This window comes from Callorhinchus milii, unplaced genomic scaffold (assembly GCF_018977255.1).
Source record: "Callorhinchus milii isolate IMCB2004 unplaced genomic scaffold, IMCB_Cmil_1.0 Scaffold8, whole genome shotgun sequence".
In the NCBI taxonomy this organism is placed as follows: Eukaryota; Metazoa; Chordata; class Chondrichthyes; order Chimaeriformes; family Callorhinchidae; genus Callorhinchus; species Callorhinchus milii.
The window spans coordinates 19,791,623-19,806,973 of NW_024704749.1; positions in this window are offsets into that span (position 1 = coordinate 19,791,623).

Here is a 15,351-nt window from a genome sequence, read left to right on the forward strand (position 1 = left end):
GTATATATTGTGAAGCACTTTGAGACGTCTTGAAGGCATGATGAGGCGCTGATATCAAATGCAAGGATTATTATTATTATTATTATATATTGTGAAGCACTTTGAGACGTCTTGAAGGCATGATGAGGCGCTGATACCAAATGCAAGGATTATTATTAAAAATGCAAGGATTATTAAACAAAGTTTACATGTTTTCTAAAAGTTTTTTTTAACGGGGAGGGGGAGATCAATCGCTGTTCACTCTGGTTGATAAATGTCAGGTCTCCGGGGCTCTAAACCCCTCCTCCCCCCCCTGCCCCCCCCCCCCCCCCCCTCCCCTGGCAGTTAATGATTTAATTATATCCCGTTTTTTAACTTTACAACCTCTGGGTTTAATTCTCTGAAGTTGCCATAGATACCCCCTCTTTAGGAGACTGGCTGACTGAAAGGCTAACTTATATTTCCTGTGGAAAGCAAGAGGGAGTGATGGTGCCATGGCGTGCTCTACTCAAACTGCCTGAACCAGCCTTTCATCTAAAAGTCTAAACCTAATTCCGGGGGAAGATAATTGTGATAATAATCCTTCCATTTGATACAGCGAGACATTAAACCGAGGTCCGTTTTGCGCGTTCAGGTGGACTTTAAAGATCACATGGCACTATTCTAAAAGAGAAGGGAGTTTTTCTCTCCCGATGTCCTGGGCAACAATCCCCCAAATAAAATCGTTGACTCACTCCATGGGTGTTTATGCGACGCTGCTGTAGACAAATTGGCTGCAACGTTTGTCAAAAAGATACACGGTCACTGCACTTTACAATAGATCCTGCAAAACACTTTGAGACATCCTCCTGACGTGAAAGACACATTAAATGCAAAAATTGTTATTTAGTGCTAAGCGTGCTTCATATCACTGCCTAAGAACAATGTAGCAGCTGATTTAAGCAAAGCCCAAGCTCCCACATGGTCAATAAAGTGAGTGACCAAATTATCTGGGGGGATTGTCAGCCACGTTCCAGATGGGAATTTGTTTTAACTTCTCATTGGAAGGTCTACACCTCTGAGAATGAAATGGCCTCTGCCTCAGCTCTCTGCTGTGCTTTAGATGAGATGAACCAAGGTGGTGTCTGCCTAAAGATGTTAAAGATTCCATGGCATTATCCACAAAGAGAAGGGAGCTTTCCCCTCTGCGTGCGAGCCAAATAACATTGTTCACTCACTCCATGGTTGTTTGTGAAACTTCGCTGTGCACAAATTGACTGCCATGTTCGCCAAAAAATACTCAGTCACAGTTTACAGTAAATCATGTGAAACCCTTTAAGCCATTTCAATGACATGATAAGGCAATGTATCAAACTCAAGGATTAATATTATTTGAAGCTCACTGTACTGCTAAGTTCTCAGTCACTCTCTTTAACCACACACCATTATATTGCTATGATTATGTTTATAGAAAGCACAGCATAGCAATACAGAGGATACAGCGAAGATTTACTGGAATGATACCAAGGCTGAATTATGTGGACACTTGAGAAGTAGGGAGTGTTTTGGCTGGAGCAGGGAAGGTTAAAGGATGATCTAATGGAGGTTTTCGAAATTCTGAATGGCTTAATAGGGTAAATAAAGAGATTGTTTTTACTGTTCAGTGATTCATTAACAAGAGGAAAAAAATAGTAATATCACAAGAAAAAAGGGAGAGGTTAGAAGTTTTTTTAAACACAGATGCTTGTTAGAATGTGGATTGTCTTAGTGCAAAAATCTGTCGAAGTAGAATTTAAATAGGAAAAGAATAAATGCTCAAGAAAAGGGAATAAGGAAAAAGTAGGCAATGGTATAGCTCCATTGTGGGAAGCGAGCACCAGTGTAGACTTGATGGGGAATGGGGCATTGGAGAGAGCTCCAGCGGGGAAACAAAAAGCGGTTCCCATACAGCTCAGTGGGTCTCCCTTTGTGCTGCAAATGTTCTATGAATCTCTGAATTGCCCCTTGGAGAGTCACTGTTGTTCCTCCCCATCACCTCTCCAAAATCAAGACGTGTACATGTACAGCAATACAATACAGAATCAATTCAGTGTGAATAGTGCATAATTTAAAAAAAAAACAATAATAACTTGGTCACTGAATCCACGACTGCTTGTGGGGCACTGCTGTGCGCAGTTGGCTGGCGCGTTTTGCCCACAAATATAGTCCATTCACGTTACAGTATATTCTGTGAAGCGCTTTGAGACGTCTAGAAGACGTAAAAAGCACTATACCAAATGCAAGGATTATTATTATTATATAATCTATTTACTTTTAAATGATTGTGATTTGAATGAAAGTTCACTCATCCACTCAGTAACCTCAGGACTGTTTGATAATGTTTGCTAATGGTGGGAAAGCCAGGTCACTGGTCACATCCCTGTATAACTTTTTGCGGGGGTTCTGGGAGGTCACAATAGGAATGGAAGAGCACACCGTGTATATTTTCTTTAAGATGCTGTCACAAAGAGCTCTTTCATCTCTAAAGAGGTTGTATTTCATTGGCATATCCGTAGTCAAGGATAAGAGGGTGGATGGACCACAATGAATGAGGAGCTGTAATTATCTCTATACTTGGGCTCCAATATGACCTCAGTTACAGTTACCATTCAATCTGAGGCTAATTTGAGGCACTTACTGTGCAATCACATTTCAATTAACCTTAAATCCAAACAGTGTTATTTACAACCATTACTTACTCACTACAACTGGGGAAGGTCTGGTTTTCTGCATATGGATTTGAGGCCACTTCAGTCAATTGCTATCAATATGTTTCACGTTTAAAGGGATGGTCGACTTGTCTTGGTTGATTGGCTTCATGCTGCAGCCTTGCTTCAAATGCTCTCAATACACAGCAGCTATATATACTGTACTACCCAGGAATGGTGTCTCTGTGACCTGACTGTGACCGAGCTTTTTGTGAGCAAGGGTTCATTTTGCTCTCTTGGTTTTGCAACATGTAAAGTTCTGGACTGAAATCAGTCAGTCAATTTGCAGAGTTAATGAAACATATTCTGTGGCAGAATACATTTCTGTGGACGCATTCTGGGTCCGTGGTAATCTCTTCCCAACCCTCAACCCCGTTTTTAGACAGTGATCTTGCTGAGTTGCACGTGTTGAGTTAGCTGATTTCAGTCAGGCGGATGGAAGGGAAGCTCCATTAGGGCTCAGTGTCACTGAGCTACATCACCAGATTACTTCCTCTCATTCTTTGTAAAACGGTAAAAAAGTCAACTGAATAGTAAGTGTCACACAGACATCAGTGATCTCTCTATCCATGTCTGTTCATCTCCTCCCACCTCTACCCATGACTCTCCCACCTCCCTCTCCTTTTTGCCCTTTCTTCATCTCCACGATAGTCTTGTCATTATATTCTTACATGCAGACGTGTGATCACCATGTCTCCAGCTCTCTCCCTTTCATTCCTTAATAATCTTCATCATCCTTGTATTAGGTATAGCGGTCTTTAAAGTCAGAGGATATTCCAAACGCTTCACAGGATATACTGACACACCATTTCTCTCTCTCTTCCCTCCTCTCTTTCCTTCTCTCCACCCCCACCTTTCTTTCCTTCTATCTCACTCTCTCCATTAGCCTTCGTTTTCTCTCTATGCCCCTTTTATTTGGCTTTGTTTATATTATCTTTATCTCTGTTCTCTTGTTTTCTTTCTTTTTCTGCCTCTTCAGATTCTTGGCTTCTCTCGCAGGATACACAGCTATTTCTCACGTTAACAAACCAGCCTGTTATAAATCACTTTGGACTTTGACAACCTTTTCTTCTTTGCAAGATTGCTACTTGTTCTAATAGCCTGGGACTTTTCAACATTTGTAGCCTGCTCCCCTCCTGTCTTTGGGGGGGTAGGGGGGGGGAAAGAAACAGCAAAGCGATGCATTCCAGCCAACAGCTAGTTAAATGAGGCAGGAATTCAGAGGCCCGAATAAATTAAATCTACTGCGGCTCCAGTATTTCCAGAATGCTATGAGATAGGAAAAAGGGCAAAGCCATCAAAAGCTCCACATATTGAAACCATATGTGCGGCTTGCAAGCACTACACAAATTTAATTAAATCCCCCCAGACGCCTAGGGATTTTTTTTTAAAAAGAAATGATCAAATTTCGCTGGCGCTCATTCTAAAATACCCTCTGTTCCTGTTGTATATTCACTGAGGTTCCTCCAGCCAGCTCTCCGCTTAGTTTTGAAGAAACATTAACCCTTTTTTCCCCCTCTGAATTATTTTGTTTACGGAAAAAGAAAAGATTCAGGTGATTGACTTACTTACTGCCTTTTGAAGCTTGTAACCGACTCAAAGTCCACCTACAAAATACATAGTCACTACACTTCATAATAAAACTCCTGTGAAGTACTTTGAGAAGTTTCAACAACGAGATACCTCCAGCTGATCCAGAACTCCGCAACCCACATCCTCACCCACATGCCCATCACCCTAGTCCTTGTCATGCTCATTGTCTCCCAACAGATTGATTTCAAGATCGTCACCTATAAACCCCTTCTTGTCTAGCACTTACCTGTTTCTAATCTTCCTCTACCCCACTCTTTCACTAGTTGGCTAATCGGGCCTGCTATGTGCTCCCCCACCCTCTTCGCACCAAGATCGGTGGACAAAACTTCAGCCACTATGTCCTTAACCTCTGAAACTCTACCTCACCACCACCACCCCCACCCCTTTATCAGTCTGTAAATCCTACCTAAAAACCTACCTCTTTGACCAAGCTTACGGTTACCTCTCCCCTCTGCTTTGGGTTCCTTCCAATCACCGTGAAGTTTTCTGAGATGTTATCCTTACATGAAGATGCTGTATAAATGCAAGGAATATTATTATTTTCAATTCAACACGAATCCCTCTCAACTTGACTAAAATATTTTGGGTTAATATTACAAATATTAAAGTAAAATCTATTTAATAAAGATGTTTTGAATGTTCAGTGTATTTATCCTGTGAGTAGCTGTTCACTAAATTAGAACAGCTAATGAGAGTATGATTTGCTGAGGGTATCTCTCTAGTGGTGGTGAATAGGTAAGGAGGGAGCCTGTGTAGAAGGGTCAGAAGCACTGACCACTGGTTTCTCAATTTGATGATGGGCTCTCGTGTGTGTTGCCACCCATCAGACGTGCCCTTGAAGTAGGCTCCCAAGCCTCCTCCAATCTCGTTCTTATTCCAACTCCAACTATCAACATTCTTGGCCTCACTATCGCTTCAGATCTCTCATGGAATGATCACACTTTCACTGCTGCGAAAGTTGCCTCTGAGAAGCTCGGTTTCCTATTTCTTGTTAAACATTTCTTTTCCCCTCAACAGCTCTCCATGATCGTCTGGTTCATCCAATACTTAAAACAGCACTCCTATATCTGGGAATGGCTCTTCCAGCACTTTCACCCACAAAATACAGTCAATCCACTTTACGATATATTCTGTGAAGTGCTTTGAGACGTCTCATAACTAATAAGGGGCTATATTAAATGCAAGGATTATTATTTTATTATTATTACTTCTCTTGCTGGATCCCATGGAAATGAATTGCAGCCTTTGGAAGAGGAGTGGAGTAAATCATGGTTTATTCAGCACTGTTTGTGGGACACTGCTGTGTGCAAATTGGCTGCAGTGTTTGCATACAAAATAACAGTCACTACGCTTTACAGTAAATCCTTTGAGTGAACAGTAAAATCCACAGTGAAGTGCTTTGAAATGTTTCAATTATGTAATAAGGGGCCAAATCAAATGCAAGAGTTGTTATTAGTTTTCTAGTTCCGAGCAGTCCACTATTAAGAGTTTGATCATGGGATAGTGAGTGCACCAGGCTCTCCTCAGGATTCCCCACAGCCATACATCCTGACCAAACATCCGTCAAGAGCGTGAAGGGAAATCAGAGTAACTGAGACCTGCAGATGCCATTGTAGTGACTCTCAAGTTAACACTCTAAGGAAGTTTGTTACAAAATACAGGAGAGAAACCTTTTATATTTTCGACTAGATACTTTCGACCGTGCTTACAGTTACCTCCCCCCCCCACGCCCCCAGCTTGGAGTTAGGCTCCGCCACTGTTAAGTGCTCTGAGACGCAACCATGTGTGGAGGGTGCTACATAAGTGCAAGTTGTTGTTGTGATGGACAGGTGACAGACACACTGCATGGCTCAATGGTAAATGTAGTAAATGCATTGTGTTGGGCATTGAGACACTTGGTGAAGGAAGATTGGAATTAAATCAATCCCTTGGCAGCTTCAGTAGACTGATACCTGAGTTGGCAGGACTTGGGAGTAACAGACCAGTCACTGGGGATTCCTTACAACATCGATCCAGATAATTCTGCAAGGCAAAGCCCTACCGAAATGTAGACCTTTTTTTGTGCAAGGCAGCTTCCTCTTTGACTGAGCTGAATGCACTGAATTAATGCAGACAAGCTGGGTGTTAGAGGGTTAAACACGAACTCTGTAAAGACTCTCCCCTGCCCTCGTCCATCGCCCTTATTGATGCTGACACTTCAAGCACATCCAGTACCTGTAAAACATTAAAACCTCAAGTATAACAACTCGGAAACGTTCCAAGTGCCCTGGGGCAGAGCCGCCGATGTCTGACAGCATCAACAGTCCCAGCCACATGAAAGCCGTTCAGCGTCAAGGGAGCCGAATGGTACAACCCAGACCGTGTTCTATTATTAAACTATTCGCAATTGCCTGAATCACCATTTTCCATGAGGAGCTCTCTCCCCCCACCTCCTGGCTTCAGGATCCATGATTCAGTTCACACAATCTTTTTCAGAGTTTCTCTTGAGACTGAAATCCTTGACTGCCTCAGAGACCTCAGCATCTCTTAAGCACTGGTCTTTTCTGATCCTGTAACTTTCCGTGCTCCTTCTAATAATAATCCTTGCACTTGATATCGCGCCTTATCACGTCTTTGTGATGTCTCTAAGGGCTTCACAGAACATACTGTAAAGTGAATTGATTGTATATTTTGTGGGCAAAACAAAGTAAATTCACTTTATATATATTCTTATGCCATGTATTTGCAAGGATTTGGGGAAAGAGCACAGGAGTGGGACTCTTCCAAAGAGCTACAGGGACAATGGGCTGAATGGCCTCCTTCTGTGCTGTAATATTCTATGATTCAGTGCTGTGTCACTACTCAGTATCATTCGATGTTAGGTGATAGTTTTGCAGTGTAATTCCTCCCAGAAAGAAAATTGTGACCCACATTGTTTGGCTTACAATCTCCTCAGCACAAGCCCCACATTGACTCCTTACAGCAGAAATACAGCCCTTTTGAAATACAAGACAATTGATGAGAATATTCAGAAAGAGTTCTTATCACATATAATTACCGTCTGGAGTAGGGACAATAACATTGAGCAGCAAGAACAGGTTTGATGGACATCCATCATCAGACTTAGTAGTATACTTGTCATTTATTAAAAAAAAGATTTCTTGCTGTTACTTTCTAATTTTATAATAAATTATAATAAATAAGGATTAGTATTACTAATTGATGGATCAGTGATGAAATCTCAGGACATCACAGCGGGGTTTTAGGTAAACAGAGCTTGCTTCTAGTTTTGAAAAGAAGTGTCCATTTCCCCCCCAAAATAATTCCATTAACTCTTTCTGTGCTGAATTTGCTCTATTTAAACTCCAACCCAAAGACCTGCTACTCGTCAGTCAAAGCCTTTGTACCCCAACTACGTAAGTGAATTGCGTTTCAAACACTCACATACATTTGTTACCTGCGTACATAAAAAATAACGATATTGTTCCATCGAGCACAACTACCTCCTTTCACATCATCCTGCCCAAAATACCCAGGTCATATACAGCACAGGTGAGCTATAAAGCCCTCGCTGTGTCTCAAGCTACATCAATGTTCTTAGGAGTAAAACCTGTTCCTCACACTGGATTCTGGGGCTGACCCAGCTCTATATTCTTCTGAGCATAACAGTCCTTCTTGCATCCCTCACTGCACTCCACTGTGGGCTTGTATCTCCAGGCCAGCACCCATCTGTCAGCCCAAGTGACCATCTGTATCTCATCCTTTCTAACTAGCATTATAAACAACTTGCTGTGAAACAACAATCAGACGGGGTCAAAACACTTTTGCTCTTAATGAGATCCCGTCTCATAAACTTACTGCTATCTGTTTTGGTTATGATACTTTTGGTTTATAGATTGCGGTTCTGGTGGTTCAAAATACATGCCAAAAGCAGAGGTTCTGTCTCTGTAGCGAGCTGTTTTCATGTCTGGGAAGAAATGTTTTGGTGCTATTTGTGCAAGAATATAAGACATTATCACGAAAGTGGGCCAATGACAACATCAACTTACATTTATATTACGCCTCTCACACAGGGCAGCATTACTGAGTGCTTGACGTCTGAGGCACCCACATGAACAAAAACATTAGTTTCATTTTTGCAACTGCTGCAACCAAAATGTAGCTTGTCTCTGTGGGGAAGCTGCAATTATAAGGGATGTTAGATAAAGATGTTGCATGCTTGGAAGAGATAGAGAGTTTGCTCTGGTGTTCTGGCCAACAACCCTTCGGATTAAATGCACTTCATGGTATTGAGAATTTACTGTGTGCAAAATGTTATCCACAAAAACAATCACTGCCATTGACAAATTACTGTAAAGCACTTTGAGACATTTGTGGACTCCTGTTGCGTAGTGATCAGAGCACTCGCCTTCACAAGCGAGAGCACCGGGTTTGTTTTTAGGACGGGGCAAAACCTTAGGCAAGTTTCCTTACTCCAAAAATAATAATAATTTGGTCACTCAATCCATGACAGTTTGTGGGACACTGCTGTGTGCAATTGGCTGCTGCATTTCATCCACAAAATATACAGTCAATTCACTTTACCATGAAGCGCTTTGAGACGTCTCAACGACGTGATAAGGCGCTATATCAAATGGAAGGATTATTATTCCAATCTGATAAGGCCCTATAAAAATCAAATTTTTTTTTCTTGATAAGTTGATAAATTTATCAGATTCTAAATTCTTCCAATGTGGAAGGAATTAATTGCTAGGTGTTTCATTTTACAACTAAATTCTTCCAATTTCAGCAGAGTATAAAGTCTGAGGATACCGGGTGGGACTCGCTAGAATTTGATGAGTTCCCTTTTGATGTTGACTTTTACGCATTTTCACGATGTTGCTGTCTGCTGAACAAGTGAGGAATAACTTTTACTTGTTTGGTAAAGAATCAGTCTGGACGGCGCAGTATTTGGGGAAAGTGACCAAGTATCAAACTGCATTTGGCAAGCTTCTCTGATGGCTTTGTGGAGTCCTGTAGCTCAGTGGTGAGAGCACTCGCTTTGCAAGCGAGACACCTGGGTTCAATTCCAGGCAGAGGGCGAAACCTTGGGCAAGTTTCCTTACTCCACACAGAGCCTAATAATAATCCCTCCAAAACAAAACAATAATAAATTGGTCATTTTCAATCCACGACTATTTGTGGGACACTGCTGTGCGCAATTGGCTGCCGCGTTCGCCCACAAACATACAGTCAATTCACTTTACAGTATATTCTGTGAAGCGCTTTGAGACGTCTAGAAGACGTGAAAAGCGCTGTATCAAACGCAAGGATTATTATTATTAACATACCACATGCAATTAGGACTGTCCGATACAGACCAGGAAGTTGCCATATTCAATTCCGACTCTGTCTTGAGCTATTGATCTCAGACGGTCAGTAGTAGGGCTACAGGTGGCCTCAGTGCTCCTAAGTGAGAAAATCCAGTGACTTTTCCTGCTGCATCTGTGGGGGCCATCCCACTGTCGCCGATAATAATCCTTGCATTTGATATAGTGCTGAATCACTTCATTGTAACATCTCAAAGTGCTTCAAAGTATTTATTGTAGAATGTCGTTACTGAATTTTATAGGCAAGGGTGCACAGAGAAATGTCTCACAAACAGTTTAGTAATAACCGATTTTATTGAGAGGATTGTTGGCTGGCCAGGAAACTGAGAGAAGCTCCCATCTATTTTGGTATAGTGTCATGGGATCTTTAACATCTGCCTGAACAGTCAGACGGAGCCTCGGTTTAACATCTCATTGAAGTACTGCACTTCTAACAATGCAGCAATCCCACAGCACTATATTTGAGTGTCAGCCTAGATTATTACATGCTAACAATCATTGTGTGGACTCACACGCAAAGAATGTATGAGTCCACACAATGATTGCTGGCACTTGGGCAAAGTACCAAAATATGGGGCCACCCTCAAGCATAAGCTATTTTCAGGAGAGGAGAGGAGCAAGGTGAAAAAATAGAAAATCAGTTAGTAAAAGCAAATCACAAGCAACAATATTGTGGCACAAACCGCACCCATATATTGTGTTCTGATGTTTTCTCTCCTTTAAAATCTATACATTAATGATTGGCTTGTGCTGGCTAGCCTAGGCTCCTGTTCCAACATTTTACTTTGTAAAAGTAACGTGAAATACATTCAACAATTTCACTGCAGAAATCTCCTGGGATTATACAGACAAAGAGACCTAAAAACCTCAGATTCCAGCACCATACCCAATAACCTCCCTCAAATCCAGTTCTGAAACTTGGAAGCTCTGTGTTTATGCTGGCACGGATACAGAGATCTGAGGGGCTGGGAGTATTAAGAGAGACCACAAGGAAAATTATGAGGATAGTGTTTCACCCTGTTTTGCAGTTGAGGGGCGGGGGGGTTAGGGAGACGTCCTTCTAAAGACTGCAGAAAAAAACATCTCCCTGCAGTGGACATACACGCCTCCTGCAACTAAAGATGTGCCACAGGCTTGAAGGTGCAACAGTGCAGCACTAGCACAGCATATTGACAGATACACCCTTGTGAGGGGAAAAAGGTATAAACGTGAACTGAGTGAAGCTCACACCAGTGCCTGTATCCGTTCCTCTCCGGGCAGTGGGTTAGATTGTGGCTTTGCCAGAGGCTCAGACATGGAGCACACAGGAAGTGGACATTGGGCTTAAATATTTCTAGAGAAAAAAAAGTTGTAGACATATAAAATGAATTGTAAAAACTGGATTCTTCAGACACCAGACAACCACATGCTCGCTTTATGTTCAAGTGGAGAATTCCTTTGGAGCAAACCACTTCCCATTCATTCCCGTTGTGTACAGTTGATCCAAACATAACATTTGCACAATGACTCCTGATCTAACGAAAAAATGCCCCACAATTATCCAGTTTTAAAGTTCAGCCACTAAAACAAAGTAACATGGCTACCAAATGCTGCCTAGAGACAGTTGTGAAACTGGGTAACTCTTTGTCCAGAATTCAAACTTTTCTCATTGGTTTGGTTCCTGAAATACTCGTGAAATGGAAAGAGGGGGCTCCCACAATGACTTTATCAGTTAGTAGCTTAGACAGGGGGAAGTTCTCAGGTTCAATTCATGCTGAGGCAGCTCTCAGTTGGGATGGCGTGTGGCTGAGCCTTCAGTTACTATGCTCCTAGCCTCTGGAGCCCCCCTGTCTTCTCCTCTGCCTCGTCCTTTCTTTGTCCCTGTCTATGGAGTCTCGTAGCGTAGTGGTTAGTTCGCTTGCCTCACAAGTGAAAGAACCCAGGTTCGATTCCTAGGTGAGGCGAAACCTTAGGCCGGTTTCCTTACTCCACATGCTTCTGCTTACCAAGCAGTAAATAGGAACCCGGTTGTTAGTCGATTGGCAAATTGTTTCCAGGGGATAATAATCCCTCCAAAAAAATAAAAATAATAATAATTTGGTCACTCAATCCACGACTGTTTGTGGGACACTGATGTGCACAATTGGCTGCTGCGTTTTGCCCACAAAATTCAATTCACTTTACAATATACGCTGTGAAGCACTTTAAGAATCTGAACTAGGCGATAAGTGGCTTTATCAAATGCAAGGATTATTATTATTAAATCCAGCATTTTAGAAGTCCCATTTCCAACATTTTAGCAGCCCCATTTCATGTTAAAATCTTCCTCGTCAACTATACCAATGGCCACCTCCTCTATACTCTCTACTCTACTCAAAGTTCAACTCCATCATTGTAAAGCGATCCGGTGCAAAGCCTGGATGGTCCAGAACCTTGGGGTGTCCTCCCGATGTGAAAGGCTCTACAGTGTATGAATGTAAATTTGTTGTTGTAGTTGTCGTGAGTCGTAAGTATTTGAGCAGAGAAGTGGGTTAGCAAGATTCCAGTTATCTGTAGAACAAGACAAGGAAAACCCAAGTGATTACTGCCCCCTTGTGGATATGTGCCAGGACCGATTGAGATGGAAAAAAATCAGTGTCCTCGGCATTTTACTCCCAAGGTCCAAAGACAACCTTACCCCAACAAGTCACCGCCTTAAGGAAAGAGACATTTTCAGCACAGAACCTGCTTCTGCGCTGACTCTCTTTTCTGAAGGTAGTGACTCGTGTTCGTGTATGGCTCCACAGGGCTCTCTCTCTCTCTCTCTCTAGTACCTGCTGACATGAAAGGATATGTGAAAGGATCTAAACCAAACGCTAGGATTATTATCTTACAGAGAATAATCTTACAAAACCAAAACTAACGTCAACAGAACTGCCGAAAAAGGAAACTGAAAAAATAACGTGAAGCACTTTGAAATGTTTTGACGATATGATAAGGTGCTGTATTAAATGCAAGGATTATTATTTTATTATTGTGCTATAATTTTTGAAAATGTCCTCCCCAACCATCATGATCTCTTTATCTCAGGCGAGAGAAGTAAATCCCCAGTTAATTAAATCCCAGCTAAATATATTGAAGCCAGAACCATATGAATGATGCAGCCTAAAATCTATGCAATTGGCTGCATTGACTTGATCGCAGACTGGGACTTGGACTTTGCCACTCTCCTCTCCAACTCCACTCTCCCAAAATATCTTCTGCAGCCTCTCTTCCAAGGGAGCAGCTGCTTTTCATCACAATCACATCACATCTGCAAAAAATAATTTTCAGTGACTTCCAAAAATCTGGTTCTCATAAAAGAGAGGAGAAACACATGGGACTCTCTCCTTAATTATGCTGCTCTCTGAGTCACTGAAGTGGTTCGTTGTTGGAGATCTCATTCTGGCACCAAAAAAAACCCCTCTGCCTTCATCTCTGAAACCAATTAATGTTCCAGGAACCCTTCTCGCTTCTCGTTCTCGCTCCCCCCCACCCACACTCCCCCCACCATGGAACCAGAGAGCAAGGAAAGAGAAAGAGTGGCAAGTTAACTCAGAAATACACTTAAAAATAAATACCAGAGCAACGATTCAGTACCAAATTTTTTAAAAAAAAGTTTAACAGAGAAATAAACTCTCTTCTTGCCATTTGGACAAGCGGGTTGACTGGATCACAAGTAACGAGCAATGCTGCCCTGACACCGGCTGGCAGGAGCTATACCAGTACGAGGAGGGGGACAGAGAGACACATAGAGGGGAATACTTAGTGTACGTCAGCACCCTCTTATTTTTACATCTGGTTATAAAGAATCAAATTCACACACTGTTACAGCATCGAAACAGATCATTTGGCCCATCAAGTCTGGCCTGCTATTTTATTCCATACGAATCACCTGCTTGGCTCCCTTCAATATTCCTCTTTTTTTCAAGCATTTATTTAATTCCCTATATATATATTTAAAAAAACCTATGCACTCTGTCTTAACTTTTCAAAAAAACAATAACAATTTAAATGGCACAGTGCCAGCTGCGAGCCTGAACCACGGGAGACCCCACTCAGCTCAAATCAGCTTCATCTTAACCGACTTACAACCCCGAGATGGTTTGCAGCAGACAGTGAGATGGCAGGAGACTAGCAGGTCACAGTGTGCGTGCAGACATGTTGGAAAGCAGTGATTGGAGGAACTGAAGCCGCATGGATCAAGCCAAGGGGGACTAGAGTGACATTCTTACTGCATTCCGAAAAGTGGGAGCTTCACAGATTAGCTGGGGGGGAAGGAGGAAAGAAATAGATTTCAACTTGGTTGTGGGCCTCCTTAAAATAATTGGCATATCAATTTGCCAGGTTTCTAAACAGTCAGAAGAAGGTTCAGAATGAAGTCTGACAACTTCCCTACTGCAAGTGGGATGCATATCTACAGTTCACTGATGGAGGTCATTGATCCTGACTTCTGGGGTAAACTTTCAGGCAGGACTTGAAAGAAGGGAGAGGGCAAGGCGGAGGAATTGAGAGAGAGGGTTACAGAGTTTTGGCGCATAGTGGCTGAAAGCACGATCTCCGATGGTGGGTTTTTAATCCCATTTCCCCACTTTTCCCTGTACCCTTACATCCCAAGTATCCGTCACTCTATAAAATATCCCATTTTGATTCTGCTCCGACAGTTTTGGGGAGTTGCCTGGCTCTAAGGTGTTCTCCCAGCAACCCAACTGGAAGGAGGATCCTTAGATATATATATGGCAGACATAAGGAAATGAACAATTTTCTGATATTAGTTTATACAACTTAAAATGCAAGTTAACTATATTTGCGCTCACATCAGCTTTCCTTCAGGTTATCTATCCATCTATACACCCCCACCCCGCCGTATTTATAAATCTAGACCCGATCGCATGAGCTTCTTTTGTAAAAATCAGAAAGTTGAGTTGTCATCCTCACAATGGACAGCAATGATAATGATAATAATAATAATAATAATCCTTGCATTTGATATAGCGCTTTTCACGTCGGGAGGACGTCCCAAAGCGCTTCACAGAACACACTGTGAAGTGAATGGACTGTATATTTGTGGGCGATGATTTATATCGCAATTTTTAAATCAGGCGGGGTGGGTGGGAGGGGGGAGGCTGGGTTTAGAGTCTCACCCGGCGGACGGCGACCACTAAGAATGCGACGCTCCCCCAGCACTGAGCGGAGGTGCCTGGCTGCACTGCTAGGCTCAGGGCGAGGGCGGCCAGCCTTACCACCCCTTTGCCCTCCATCTCCTTTTCCCCTTTGTCCCCCCCCCCCCCCCCACCTTCCAGCGCCTTGGGACGTCCTCCCGACGTGAAAGGCGCTCGATAAATGTAATTTTGTTGTTGTTGTTGTTGTTGCCCTTCCCTCCTTTGCTCACCCCCCTTTGACTTCTAGCTTCTCTGTTCTCTGACCTCTAGCCCCCACCTTTGCCCCACACCCCCTCCCTTCCCCCACCCCGTCCTTTGACTCCCCTCTTTTGCCCAACTCCTTTGCCCCACTCGACCTTCCTTTAACCCCCTCTGCCCCCCCTCCTCCTCTGCCCCCCCTCCTCTGCCCCCTCCTCCTCTGCCCCCCCCTCCTCCTCTGCCCCCCCCCTCCTCTGCCCCCCCCTCCTCCTCTGCCCCCCCTCCTCCTCCGCCCCCCCTCCTCCTCCGCCCCCCCTCCTCCTCTGCCCCCCCCTCCTCTGCCCCCCC